Below are 15526 nucleotides of genomic sequence, written 5' to 3'. Positions count from 1 at the left end.
TAATCTGAAGGCCACATGAAGTTTGGAGGTCTGTAGTGATTGACTCTGCAGAAAGTTGGCGACCTCTTCGCACTATGCGCGTCAGCATCCGCTGACCCCGCTCCGTCAGTTTACGTGGCCTACCACTTCGTGGCTGAGTTGCTGTCGTTCCCAAACACTTCCATTTTCTTATAATACAGCTGACAGTTGACTGTGGAATATTTAGGAGCGAGGAAATTTCACGACTGGATTTGTTGCACAGGTGGCATCCTATCACAGTTCCACGCTGGAATTCACTGAGCTCCTGAGAGCGACCCATTCTTTCACAAATGTTTGTAAAAACAGTCTGCATGCCTAGGTGCTTGAATTTATACACCTGTGGCCATGGAAGTGATTGGAACACCTGATTCCAATAATTTGGATGGGTGAGCAAATACTTTTGGCAATATAGTGTATATAATGATTAAGTAATTGATTAAATAAAAAAAGATAAACCGATTAAGAAAATTAAATGAAACTGAAACTGGAAACAACTTGCTGTCATAATGGGCTTTAAAGATCTTATCCACATGCAGAGAACCACTCAGGGACCAAGGGTAAAAGTTTAACAGGTTTATTGTAGGTTAGCAAACACTGATGGAGATTGAAACTCTGTGGGGAAACAATGCTGGAACTCAGCGAACTGGTGAACCGGAACTGGAAAAAATGAAGGGGAGATCACAGTGATCAGTTCAGGGACAGTGGGAAAATAGACTGAGGCTTGAATATTGCTGGAGAGGCACTCACTTTTGGGGGGCTCTTGGTTTATCCTTGGATCCAGTTTGTGGGGGGTTAATCCAGAGAAGGGGGAACTTGTTGGAGAGCGGACAGGCAGACATACGTGGACCCAGAGGAGTAAAGGAGCGGACTGTCACTTGGTTTTCCAGGAGTGGACTTAAACGGATCATGTGGAGGTTTTCCCCTTGCTCAGTGAGACTCAGTAAATCCTTCCAGGGGTAGAAGGTCCAGGCTTATCCAGTAACACAGGAAGTCTTCCTGCAGTAGAACAAAGACAAAAAACAAGTTCAGACTCAGAGAAACAATGCTAAGGTTAGACTCTGCTAATCTCAGTTTGGCAGGAGTACCCAATACTGGCAAACACTCTGGCGTCAAGGTTGTGACAGCCCGCTGCTCAAGTACTCCTCTGGTAATGACCCAACGAGCCACAGGTGTGCAGGGAGGTCCAACGAGGACAGGGCACTGCCTGGTGGTGGAGAGAGGAAAACACAAAAAACAACCCACACAAACTGGAATCATAACACTTGTACAGTTTAGACAGAAGATTCAAAAGCCACTTTAACCAGATTTAAAGCAACTGAAGGTTTCATCACTGTTACAGCTTTCTGCGAGTTTATTTCAGATTTGCGGAGCATAAGAATTTGGTTCTGTTTAAATTTGCTTTTTGAGTTTTTATGTTTCATTTCCATTTTGTGGTGTTTTCTGGTTGTATTTGAGTTCTATGTATTTCTTGTTGACCCTCTGTTGCCGTGTTGTGTCAGTCTCCTTCCCTTGCCCCCTTTTAGATTCTTCTGTCCACACCTGCTCCCAATCAGTTCATTACCCCAGTCATTGTTCTGTTTGACATATATACTCCTCGTCTTCAGCTACAGTTGGCTCATTCCTCGTTGTTTCTGAAACACTCTATGAAATGGGGAAGTTGTTTGTTTGATTCAGCTTCCTCAGAAAGAAGAGTTGTTGTTGGGTCTTCTTCAGCAGGCGGGAGGTGTTATCAACCCGGAGAGATCTGAGGAAATATGAATGTAAATTATTCCCAAAAAATGTGTTTACCAACAGTATGTTTAGTATCAAGGTCACTAAACAGGACATCAAAAAGCAAATAAAAATTGTTTCTAGAAGTTATTTTGTAACCTCACATTTAATTAAAGGGTAAGACAGCTTTCCCTCTTCTTTTTTTCATACATGGAGACAGACACAGTGATAACTTATCAATGGTCTATTATATGTTGTGGAAAAGACTTTTCAGACAAAAACAGACGGGGGAATTTACAAGCCTGAGACAATGGAAGAATTGCAGGGATGCAAACCCACTGACATCACCAACAAATCCCAGACAAGCCAATGGTCCTGCTTAAGGCAGGGAGGAGTGGAAAATTAAAAAGGTTGGAAGACATAAAAACTGCTTAAAGAGAGTGACATCATAAGTACATGATGATTTTGGAAAATCGAATGGAAAATAGGATAAAGCATTTTTTTTTATAGGAGGGAAGTGGCAACGCAGGCATAAAGATAAAAAGAAAATTGTGATGAGGAGAAGGATTAAAAGAAAGATAGAAATCAGAGAAAGGACTATAAATAAGGATTTATTAAAACAAAAAAAGGTAGGAGATTATAAGTTGAAAGAAGAAAGGTCAGATTAGGCTATAAAATAAGTCACAGAATGGTTGTCTGATAAGCACCAAGGAAAAATGGGGAAATGACCTATGTTAGAAACACTAGGACTGTGGAGTGAAGAAGTTACTGAAAGTCAAGACTGAGACTGACCATACAGAAATGTAGGTTGTGATGAATGGATCAAATCTGGAATTCTTTTTGCAGGGAGGGGGCAGAGTAATAAAAAATATATTATAATATAATCATATAATTATAATCCATGACAAACTTAACAAGGGATTATAAGTTTTTTAATACTGATGGATTTTTCTTACTGAACTGTTAAATCTCCCAAAAGCAGAAAAAGGAACTTTGTGCTGGTAAAAGCTTTTGCCAGGAACTGCAGAGCAAATAACACCTGTAAATAAATAAATAAAGATGGGAATACACTGTTTAATCTATCAGGATTAATATGGGGGGCGAATTGTTGGTTTCTTCAGTTTATGATATGGATATTTATATGTTTTCTAATGAGCTGCTCAGTGCAGCAGTGGGTACAACTGCTTCCATGCAGGATGAAAGTTCCAGGTTCGATTCCCATTTCTGCATGGAGTTTGCATGTTCTCCCTGAGCGTGCGTAGGTTCTCTCGGTGTACTCCGGTTTCCTCCCACAGTTCAAAAACATGACTGTTAGGTTAATTGGTTTCCCTAAATTCTCCTTGGGTGTGAGTGTGTGGATGAATGGTTGTTTGACCATCCTGTTTGTCTCTGTGTTGCCCTGCAATGGACTGGTGACCTGTTCAGGGTGTACCCCCTCTCGCCCATGTTCTCTGTCTCTCCATAGATAAATTCACTATCTTGGAGTTTTAATAAGCTGATTGCTTTAAGTCCATTTTATACCATATAAAAATCATTTCTGTATACCTATAATTAATATACATTACCGCAGAGTGCTTGTTATCCATATTTATTTAAATTTATTATTATTATATTTATTATATTTATTTATTCATTTATCTGTGTTTCTCTAAAACAGAGCACCCTTATTTTTGTACATTAAGAGTTGTGCGCTCTGACCTCCTTTTGTTTAACGCCTGTGATGAGGAGAGAAGGTGGGGGCTGCTATTTCCAATACTTCCACAGTTAAGCACATGGACCAATAAGTAGGGCTCTGGGGCATCTGATCAGTTCATAAACAAGTCATCATTATCGACCAGAAAGCCTTGATAATCTCTGAAAATGTAGTCTCTCCTTATTCTCCAATTTTCATCATCCTCTAGCAGAGAAGCATTTATCGCACATAATTACATCAGCGTGTCACATGGTATACAAATTTTCACAATCAGCATGAAAACCTTGTTACCTTTATGTGTTTAAAAATGTAACAAAAATATGTATTTATTTTAGTTCTGTACTTCTTTAATAAAGTATGGTTGCTCTGTCAGTTTGTGTTTGAATGAACTTTTTGCCCAAATATCTCATTACAGTCTGTGCCAGTCAATATGTTGATCCGTGTTTTTACAACAAATAAAGTGTTCAGATCTAAATTCTGACTTCTGAGATAAATGCAATGTAACATAGCATATGCTCTACAAAAGGATAAGACAATGTGAATAAATCAACAATACAATTATTTTGGTGCCTTAAATTGAATAACTATATTCCAATCTGAAATATATCTCAGATTAATACAGAAGAGTGTCAACTGTATGTTATTCATTTAAAATTTGGGCAAATTTGCGCTGACTTTATTGCATCTTCAGTTTAATGAGAGAGAAACCAGTGAAAGAGAAGAAGCAGAGGGGAAGCTGAGGGAAAGAAAGAGGTCGTGATATATGGCAGAGGGAAAGACAGGAGGTAATTAGTGCTGCAAAGAAGGGGAGAAAACATGTTCCTCATTAAAGCACAGCTGAGAAATAAGCAGCAGAGCTCTTTCATCAATGATCTTGTTCGTGCTGCCAAGTATAAAAGTGAGTTATGCAGCTGCATGCATGATACTATGCGTGTCTGGTCACAGCCGGGGGCCATAACTGAGTGAGTGACTAATTGTGCCGTCTGCTCCCCATAGCAGACACACTCTCATGCACACGCACCGTGGTTATGCAATCATCATCATCTGTATAATCTTGGCTTAGAATGCTTTTTTTTCCACCAGAGAATGAATATCAGCACGTTGGCACAGTCTTCCAGAGCTTCTCCATTCTGGATGTCTAATCCCTGATCTTTTTCATTACACCACCCATCCATCCATGGTGAGGTGGGGAACACCCTGACAGCTTACCCATGACAGGAACTTGTGTCAATTTAATTTAGTAAACACATTATTTTTGTTGTACTGTTTTGTCCTTTTTATCTTCATGCAACATCCATGTTGTCCATATTTGTTTTTTTTCTATTCAATTAAATGCAAATCAGGTTTAGTTTAAGTTCTATTTCAGTTTAACTCCGTTCAGCTTACCTGAGCTTAGTTATGTTTGGTATGTTCTCATTCACTTCAAAATCAATTCAGTAGTTAAATTTAATTCAAATAAGCATGTTTATTATCACTATATTTAACTATATTAAACTAATAACTATATTATGAGTGAATTACTGGATGAAATAACCCTGCAGTTTATGCATTTGGTACCAGTTCAGTGCAAAATTAGGCTGAAGAAACTATAGCATCATCAAATGCATTCAGGTGAGTTAATCAGAATATAATACTGTCAACAGCATACTGTACAACTTGAATATAATTGCTTCATTAAAATCTAAAAGAATCATTATGTATAGTCAACATTTTTGGTTATTCAGTATTCAGTTCAGTTTACTCAGGTTCAACATTTGTAGTACAATTACATTCAATGCAGATTTTGGAAAATTTAAAGTTGACTTTAATGAATTTTATTCTATTATTACTTAACTCATTACAACTATAAAATGGCGAAAAATTCCCCTAATGCACGGTAACATAAGGGCAAAAAGATCTTATATAAATGTATGTATATAATGTGCAATTAACTACACTTGATTCAAATACAAACAAACCCATACAAATATTTTTTAGAACAAAGTTTCTATATAAACTACTATTTAAAACACTGTTAAAGATAAAATTATGTTTTAAAAATGATTATGATGATCTTAAACTTAGATAATAAACTCCCCAAGGTATTTTCTCTTCCTCAGAGATGACTCTTCTTTCTTATGTATACGGTAATTGCACAATGAGGGATCTTTCTGCAAATACACACTTTAAACAATTGCACACATCAACACACACTGATAGAAGTAAGCAAGCAGACTGTGTCTCCAAATTTCAAGGAGATAAAACTTGCTCAGGCATATAAGACAAACATCAGTCAACATTTATCATATTGTGCTTTTTATGTGGCATTTCAGTGTTATTTATGATCACCTATGCTGTTTGACCTCCTTCCACAAGGACTATACCATACTGTATATTCATATGGGCGTGCATGTGTGCGCATGCTCAAAATAAAGTGTCAGCCACAGTTCAGCTACTGCTTAAACACTGAGCAACAAGTGAAAATCAAAACAGGGACAGCTGGGCCCATGCTCATGGCAGACTGTTTGTTGTGGAAGAGTTAGCACAGACAAGTAAAAGGAGAAAACAAGAACAAGTGAGACCATTTTTGCGGGGCTACAGAGAGGACAGGAAAGTGATAAAGAGTTCATGGCTATTCATGGCTGTTGCTGATGAAAAGGCAGTTTGAATAAGAGTGAGGGGCAGCGGAAGAACAGCTACAGTGAACTCTAAAATCTATGCTGATCATTATGAAATGGCTCATTCTAAAGTTATGTCTCATCGGTGATGGTGATGAGTTGAAACCAAAAATCTATGTAGCCCATACAATAAAATGGTTGATAGAAATAAAATATCTGTTGATAGAGGTGATATTTATGGGAAAAATCACTTGCTGTATCTAGATGTTTACACTGCAGGAGCTACTGCTGTGGGAACTGCCTATGTGTGCACAGCGGAAATTCTGTCCGCACACTAATATCCCGCATAAACCAAGCTTAATTGCAAAACCTCTGCTTTAGGAAGAGCAGTGTGGCTTCCATTCCATGGAACACTCAACCAGCTCTATAGCACCTACAGGTTGTATGAGGGTTCAAAGAAGTTTGTCTGACTGTTCAACGTGAGGAGGGGGCACAGTGTCCCTTCTATGGCCCTGTAGGGGATGTTGAAGCAGTACTGAGTTAGGGAGCCTGTATTAAGAGCAAGACTGTCTCTTTACAAGCAGCCATGGTCTAGTTGGGACCTACCTGGTGTATGCTGGACCCCAGCCGGTTTCCCTCTGCCATCAATCTTGTTTCTAATTTTCATGGACAGGGTTGCAAAGCACAGCTGGTGGGGTTCTGGTCCTCTGGACTAGAGGATTTTCTCTGTGCTTTTTGCAGAAGTCCTTGGTCTACTGGCTCCCTCCAGCAAAGACCTGCAGCATGCTCTTGGGCGGTTCTTTGAAGAGTTTGAAGCAGCTTGGATGAAGATCACCTCTTACAAATTCAGGTCTATAGTTCTTAACTGGAAAAGGTTGATTTTCCCTCTCTAGGATGGAGGGATTCCTTTTGGAGGGGAAAGGAGTGGGTGATTGACAGACGGATCAGTTTGACTGCCACTTTGATACAGACATTTCATTGTTCTGTTGTGGTGAGATAAAATATACACCAGGGTCATTAAATCTGAGGGAGGAGCTTGACACTCCAAGAGAGCATCAACGTACAGTAGGGCCTTTCCTCATTGAGACAAGTCAAATAACGTGGTTTGGGCCTTTGATTAGGAGGCCATAGTAAATACATTAATTGAAAAGGCATTCCAACCAGAAGGAGGCCTACAGTAGAAGACAGCCCAGGACAAGCTGGAGGGTCTATTCCTCCTGGCTGGCCCAGGGACACCTCAGACCTTCTTCAGAAGAACTTCAGTAGGCACCTTGGGAGAGGAAAGTCTGTAGTCTTTGCTGAGACTGCTGCACCCATGACCAGGTCCCATATAAAGTGCAAGGTGACGAGTATGAGTACAACTTATGAAAGTAAGGAGATTAACATTTCCCACCGTGACCAGTTCTGACAATTTCAGTTTCTTCTGATGATCATTGAAAAGACAGATGTTGATTTTGATGTCAACATTTAAATGGCTGAAAAAGCAATGTACTCTATAATTTACACTTTGAGGCTGACCGCATGAAATGATTGGGTTCTTCAGCTGCATCACAAAGAGATGCATGAGAAAAAAAAAACATTTAGCATTGTATCACATTTATGATTACTCTACATCAGGTAACACCATTTACCTGATACGATTCATTTTATTTTGTTGGCTGTAAAAAGACAATTAAGGAAGCTTAAAATTTTAACACAATGAACAATATCCAACCCTTTTTTGTGAGGGAAGCTTGTCTGCCATATCTTTTAATAGCTGGTATGTCAAAAGCTGCTAGTTTAATTAAAAGAGGAAAAAAATACACCAATCTGCTAATTGTTAACGGTACTTTTACTGTAATAATACCAGACAGATTATTGACCTCTTGAGTGGTAAGAGCCAGAGACCTGGCCAGAATGGAGAATTTCTGCAGTTGAGTAAATGAGTAATGATTAATCAAAACAGAACATACCTTTGCTTGTTTTTTTTTACCCCATTGTTACACTTTTGGATGCAAGATATAAACAAATAAATTAATGAAAGTGGTGTCAAATAAACGAATGGTGATGTTGTTTGACTTGCTAAAAAGATATGTTGCATGCAAAAATCAGACAGTCAACCCTTTAGGTCATGACTCAAACAAATATGAGTCTCTGGCTCTTGGTTCACACTCTTCATCCAGCAGATTTATCCTCTTAAATCTCTTGCCATCACACACTCAGACACAGTCAATGTCATGAACTCAAACACTCTCACACTTTCCCTCCATCCACCCTTTTATGTATCAATGCCCCCATTGATGCAATGAGTCTCTGTCAGCGGATTCTGGATTTTGGAGTCTGAAACATCTTTTACTGCTTTTCCACAGAGACACAGACATGTTTACGAGCATACAAACACAGTCATTGTATGGTAAAAAGAATAGCATTCTATAAGAGAGATCTGCCACAAATCAAAGCGGGATTGGATCATTTGAAATACAATATTAATAAGGAGTTTGGATTTTCCAACATAATTTTCCTAGTTTAGAAGATACTTACTATGCTACGGTGAATTAAGTTTTTCCGTTGTTAGTTTATTTTTTAGGAACATTTAAAACATTGTTCCATTTGAAAATGGTTTCTTTTTCAATATTATTTTCTTAAGAAACAACTGAAATGTACTTTAGATGAGACAGTTTAAACTAAATTCAAACCTGATGTGAAAGATCATAACAGAATATTTAAATAAGCTGGTGCATGAGCTGGTGAACTGGTGAACATTTTGAATGGAAAAAGCTTCCTGGGTGGGAAGAAAAATCTTCAAACTAGGAAAACAAAGTCAAGTGGATTGTTTTGTTTTTTTTTACTTTTTTTACTTTTTTTAGTTGGTGCAAACATTTTGTTATGTTTTATCATTTGAAAATTAAAGAACCAAAGTATTATACAGACTGAAATAGAGAGGTAATTCTATTGTTTTGGCTTTAGAGAGGACCATTTTTCTGACCTCTTCATCAAATGGAGGACTATTTGTATTATAGTGAGGACATTATGTCCTCACTGATTTTTTTTCAAACCGTTAGGTTTAGGACTAATGTGTGATTAAGGTAAAGATTAGGTATGCACTTGCAATAGTTAGGTTTAAGGTTATTATTAGCTCTAGGCCATAGAAAGGGTTTAATGTGACTGAAAGTCAATGGAAGCCAATGGGAGTCAACACATGTTCCTCACTACTGTTTGTGTTTAAGGGGACATTTTCCTGATCCTTGAATTTTTACATACCTTTGTTGTGTTAGGGTCTAGGTTTAGGATTAAGGTCAGTTGAGTTTAGGGTTAGGTGCAGGATTTAGGGTTAAGTATATTCTGATAAAAGTTAGGTTTGTTTGGGTCATGATTAGTCATATAAATTATTTAAAATGAATGGGAGTCCCTGAGAAGTCCTCATAAAGACAGAGACATGCAGAGTGTGTGGCGTTATAAACTGTTGATGCTCGTCAACAATATAGGAAATTCTATAGTGTTTATGGTCATTCTTAAAATTCCAAAGGTCAGGCTATGTCAAATTTTATTGCAGACAACATACAGTATTTGAAGGCAGAAACATCTTGCCATTTTCTCTTAAAAAGCTACTCACTTGTGTAAAGTTGGTATTGCTTTTCTTTGGACGTTGGTCCTTGCCTTCCCTCTTTTGTCCCGAGGGAAACAATTGAAGCACCCTTCTTCAGGTGTTTCAATTGGAAACATCACTTAAGGAAAGATACAGGAGAGGCAGGAAAGAACAAGTTTCCACAAATCCACAGAGATCATCACTCGCTCTACATAACAGACTGTATACTGCATAATAAACTCTTTACGATCAATATGATATCATTAAATACAAGGTAGGCCCAAGCTAGTTTTGCGGCATAATTCTTTTTCAGACTGTAGACCAAGCTCCAGAGATGAGGTCACAAGAAGATTCCCTTTTTGTGTGGTGGCAACGACAAGATTTCAATTTATAGAGTCAGTCATTAAAATTGTAATCACATTTTCAAACACTATGCATGTGTTAGTTTGCTCAGTATGTATAATATCAACAAGGCCTCCTTACTGTGTTTTTAAAATAAATGTACCAAGGAATAGTATGTTGAGCTATGACTGATCAAGTCGTTTTCTTGCTATTATTTGAATGATTTTACATGGAGTTAGGGGCGGCATAGTGGTGCAGTGAATAGCACTGCTGCCTTGCAGCGAGAAGGTCCTGAGTTTGATTCCCGCCCTGAGGTCTTTCTGCATGGAGTTTGCGTGTCCTCCCTGTATATCCTTGGGTTCTCTCCGGGTACATTGGCTACCTCCCAAACACATGACTGTTCGGTTCATCATCTTCTCTAAATTCTCCTTCATAATGTGAGAGAGAATGTGATTGGGAAACTGTCGTAGTGCTTATTCTGAAAGGATTATTTTGGTGTGTGATAATAATTTATGGTACAAAAACAAGTCCATGGTTTTTATCAACCCTCTCAGTCATTATTTTTAAGGCTATAACTATTCCGGTGCTTTAGATACTTTTTAATTAATTATAACTTAAGATTTTGCAGGAAAAATGTGTTAGAAATCTATTTCTGCTTGTGTTAGTTTGAAATGTAGGTAATTTAGCTGATAAGGTTTCCTATTCCGGTCAGTGTGACCTACAGACGCATACCTTGGTTTTGAAATAAGTCAAACCTGCTCCCTTAGTTAAATAACATTACAAGCGTGTGCGGAAAATCATTTTAACAGTCAGTGGTGTTGGATAAAACTGAGGTGATTAAGGAATTTTCCGGTCCACTCAACCTCTGAGACAATCGCAGGAAGCGGAGATGATGTGTTACTATGTTGCTAAATAGAAACAAAAAAACAACATAAAATCCCAGCAAAATTTGACTCCTTTTAAGGTGACTTTTCTCTTGTTTCCTGAAACTCTGTTTGCATCTTTTACCTCACTGTCAGTCCAAACCTCTTATGTCACCGACAAAGAATCTCTTGCTGCCGAGACTGCAGGGAGTTTCTGGTTAATAAGTGACTGCACCATAAACCAGAATGGCCCTTTTGTCCAACCACAGACAGAGTGAAACTCTATTGTTTCATTGGCTTGAGAAGTACAGATTCACGTGCAATAAAATAAAAAAATAGAGTGCAAAACCCATTTATTTTTATCTCTAGTATTGTTTTCTCCTAAACTGTACCTGATGCAATCGCACATCGGTCCATCCACATTTCTTCCTTTTGTAATCGGTTTTTAAAGCTTGACCATCATAACAAAATTCATGCAAGCCGCAAAAATCAGCCTGGAAGACTATAGAATTTCCATATAGAGCTCTTCAGAATCGACTCGCGATTCCTAAGGGGCAGACTCCTTCTTGTGGTTCAATTTACATGGTTTTGGGCTAATGTAAAAAGCTTTGAACTCAACGCTAAATCTAACATTTTGTAAAGGAAAAAGCTTCCTAGATGGAAAGCAAAATGTCTTCAAACTTGGAAACCAAGTCCAGTGAATTGTTTTTTTACTTTTTTGGAATGACTATGAACTGGATAACTGAGAATATTCACAGGCAACTCTTCAGAATGCCCTTAATTAGAGTGAACTTTACAAAACACATGAAACATGAAAAAGGATGTAAGAATTGTTTAAGAACAGAACCATAATAAACCATAGTTATTCATAGAGATGGGAGTTATGATGGGGGTCTATATTAACTTTTAGAATAAAGCAGTGAGAATATTGTAATAAAAATGTGTCTGTCTGTGTGTCGTTGGCAGTGGCACCTGGGTACACTATTCACCCATATACAGAGGACTTAGTCCTTCATGCAGCTGTCACAAGTTTGAGTGATGGCCTAATAGTTTTTGCCACACTTCTTCCCCTTCTCTCTCAACTCCATTCGCTGTCAAGCCTTCTTTCATATAAAGGCCACTAAAGCAAAACAAAACAAAAGGAAAGAATATATATTTGGTTGAATAGTAAATAATATTAAAATATGTATATATTTATTTATGCATGCATATATACTGTATATATTTATAGATATGACTAAATATATATTTTATATACTGTAGTAATTTAACTATAGATTGTATGCGTTACAATTGTTCATGTTGGTACAATATATGTTATTTCATTTAAACTCAAAGGACAACTATCCCCAAAATTGCTTTTTTTAAATTTCCTAATAAACTGTGTGTGTTAAAATGCCTTCTAGATATCCAACATTTTTTTTTTATAATTTATTGCACATCTGTTGCAATCCTGCTTCTGTATCACAAAACACCTTTTTGATGCCCTCCTTGGATGTAATGACTTTAAATTCCTATTGGTGTTGGCTCTACCATTTTTTTTTCCGTTATTGTGACGTCATCCAGAAAAAAATTATGCGTGTAGCTCTGCCACTGTGGGCTGTAAACTCCTCCTATAGTTCTCCCACATTTCTCTGTAGCAAGTGCAGCAAGTCCAGATGCAGATTATAGTTTTTACAATTTACTCTAATCTACACATGTCCCCTGCCTTTTATAGAAATATATAGGCTATATAATATATAAATACAGTATTTTCTTTATTAATATATACAGTCAAATTATGCTATATTATGCGAATTTGAATGTAAGGAATTTGAATGATTATTTGTGACCATGGTAACCACATATGGGTTAGGGTTAATAAAAGCATGTTTTGTGTCTCTAAAGTCATATTCTGTTCCACATAGTTTGTACACCTGTAGCAAAAGCTTTGCATCCTTTAACTCTCAGATATTTTTGACTTACCTTCATGACATCAGCGCAATGAAGTCACTGTCCTGTGAGACTGAGCGTATTAAGTCCACGATGGAAGGCTGTCACGATGTGTCCAGAGTAGCTTAGTGCGGCCACACAGATCAGCATGTGTGTGGCTCTGCAGATTAAAGTACGTGCTGTACTGCATGATGTCATGGGGTTGAGGCCTGAGTGTGACCTATATTGCCTTTCATTCCTGCTTCATTGCTTTTCAAATAATCTCCACAGTCATTTCTGAAAACCCCAGGAATTGGATAATCATTTCTGAGGACTAGAATAAAAAGTGAAATTTTGAATTTCTAACAAAGTATTTTTATTTTACTGAAATTATGAGTAAAATAGATCATTAATTTTCCCTCTTGAATTATAGAGCCCCAGTGATTAATTCACATACTACCAGTATTTGATGGCGAGTCTATAGATTACATTTGGGAATTTGCAAGAAGCAGTCAGTCTACCGCAAGGTTTAACTAATGTACATCTTTAGCTTCATATACGATGACAGTTATAAGTTTACATGAACTCATCATTAGCTTGACTGTGTAATTTATACAAGTTAAAAAAATATATGTGAATTCCACAATTTAAAAAGGACATATGCATCAAGGTTTAGTTTCATAAAATATATTTCATAAAGATGCCCCTGGTAAAGCATCTCAGACTTTGTTTTGTGACCAGTGTTCACATCAAGAATGGTAGAGTTTATTTAATTTCACTGATTTCCTGACCTCACTTCATCCCTTTTTTATTTTTTTATTTTGTTAAATGACTGAACTTTTGGTCATTTCAATATGAGTTACTCTGTTTGTTTGAAGCAACATCTGTGTCCAAGTCTAAAAAAGCTTGGTTAGGATGTTTAAAACCCTGTAAGCAGAAAGACTGAATCAGTAAAGACAGAGAGAGCGCTCACCAGTGAATAAGCACCTGCTCTGAAGTCAACACCTACTGTACAAACTATCTTAAATCGGAGCATGTCGGGAGATAATTGAGGAGTGTTCTTGAAGAGGCTACTTACTTTTTGCAAAGTAAGGACATTTTCCTGTTCTTATCTTTTTACATGCTGCTGTTAGGTAAGATTCTACTCTTAGGATTAATTAGATTTAGATTACCGGTAGGTTTAGATTTTGTTCAGGGTTAGAGCATAGAGATTAATAAAATTGAATGAAAGTCAATGACATGTAAAGATAGAAATATACTTGTAATAAACTGGGATAACCTCAATGGTTGTCTGCAACAAAGAAAAACCCATCCTGTTTATGCTCATTTCTAAAATTCCAAAGGTCGTCCTACTTTAAATTTAATGCCAGGAAAACAGATTTTGAGCTGGAAAAGTCCTCCCAGCTTCTCTTGAAAAACAATGCACATGGGTAAAGTTAGTGCTGCTGTTCCATAGAAGGGGAACTCCATTCATTGGTTAGCAAGATAATAAGATTTGGCTCAGGCCAATAGCGTTGAAAGATAGTTTTCCTGAAAGTCTGCTGCATAAATAGGGAAAAGTATTAATGCCCCAGCTGATCATAAAACATTTGTACTTGAAGATTCATAATCTTCTCATTCAAAGCAAAGGTGGAGTTGCTTTTAAAATTTTGATCAAACCTCCAAGGAGAAAAATAACGCTTTTGATGGCATAATCAAATTATGTAATTTGCAGTTCCTTCCTGAAAATACATAACTGGGTGGTAACAGTAGATGTCTGGCTCAGTTTCCAGACTTTCTAAATACAAGCTTCTCAACACAGTTGTGTGATAAAATATTTATTGAATGTGACCTGAAATAAATGGAGCAAGACCTGCAAGGCAGTTCATCTCAGACTGAAAGAGACAATGGGAAGGAAATCCCCAAATGACAATTGACTGTTAAATGCTTAATAAAGCATTTCCATCTTTTTCAAGTATCTTGTCTTTTCTTCAATTAGTTAGCCCCAGTGCCTTACATGTAAGAATTTTGATAAAGTTTGATGAAATTTTACCTGTCTCTGTCCTGGTCCATGCCGTCTCCTGGTGCGGGATACATTCTGTCCTATGATCTATCATACCTATGACCTATCATAAAGAATGCACAGTGGATCATTGGTTCCCCATCCCCCCCAAATAATTCAGGGCCCCCCACAAACACTGCAAATCAGGGAGCCCGCTCTTCCTCCAGACCCCAGACTCCGGGCGGCAACTGGAGAACCGGGGTGGGAATGAGATCCAGATCCGCCCTACGCCTGTTCAAATTTTGTGTTGTTGCATGTTGTTCTCAGGTGTAATTAAAACTGGGAGTACCAAAGAGGGTGTCCAGCACAAATCAGAATTTAGGGCTGGGAGAGACTTTGTTCTGTTAGCACTGATTTTAAACAGGGGTTTGTGATTGCTCCCAGAGGAATGTTATATCTGGACCCTATGTAGTTCTTTAACTTATACTGCCAGATATCTTTTTCTATCACACTACAAAGGTGTAATTTTGTCCAGGTTTCTATAATTACACCCTTCCCTTCCAGGCACAGCAGAGAAGTTATGCTGCTCCGCCATGCAGCACAGCTAAATTTGTGCTATTTAGGTGATAACAAGGGCATTATGTAGTTTACAAACACAGCCACATAAACTCATTAATTGTCACAATTAAATAGACTGGACTTGATTGATTCATGTTTCTGCTCTGAGATGACTTCTCTTGAAAATACCAGTGGTACTCCGCTAAACAACGGCGCCCTGTGGAAGAAAGTGACAAAAAAAAAATAAAAAAATTGAAAGAAGTAAATTGATTGACAATTAAAAAATGA

This window comes from Cyprinodon tularosa, unplaced genomic scaffold, assembly GCF_016077235.1.
Source record: "Cyprinodon tularosa strain WSP-4 unplaced genomic scaffold, ASM1607723v1 ctg542, whole genome shotgun sequence".
Taxonomy (NCBI): domain Eukaryota; kingdom Metazoa; phylum Chordata; class Actinopteri; order Cyprinodontiformes; family Cyprinodontidae; genus Cyprinodon; species Cyprinodon tularosa.
This window is presented reverse-complemented; position numbering follows the sequence as displayed.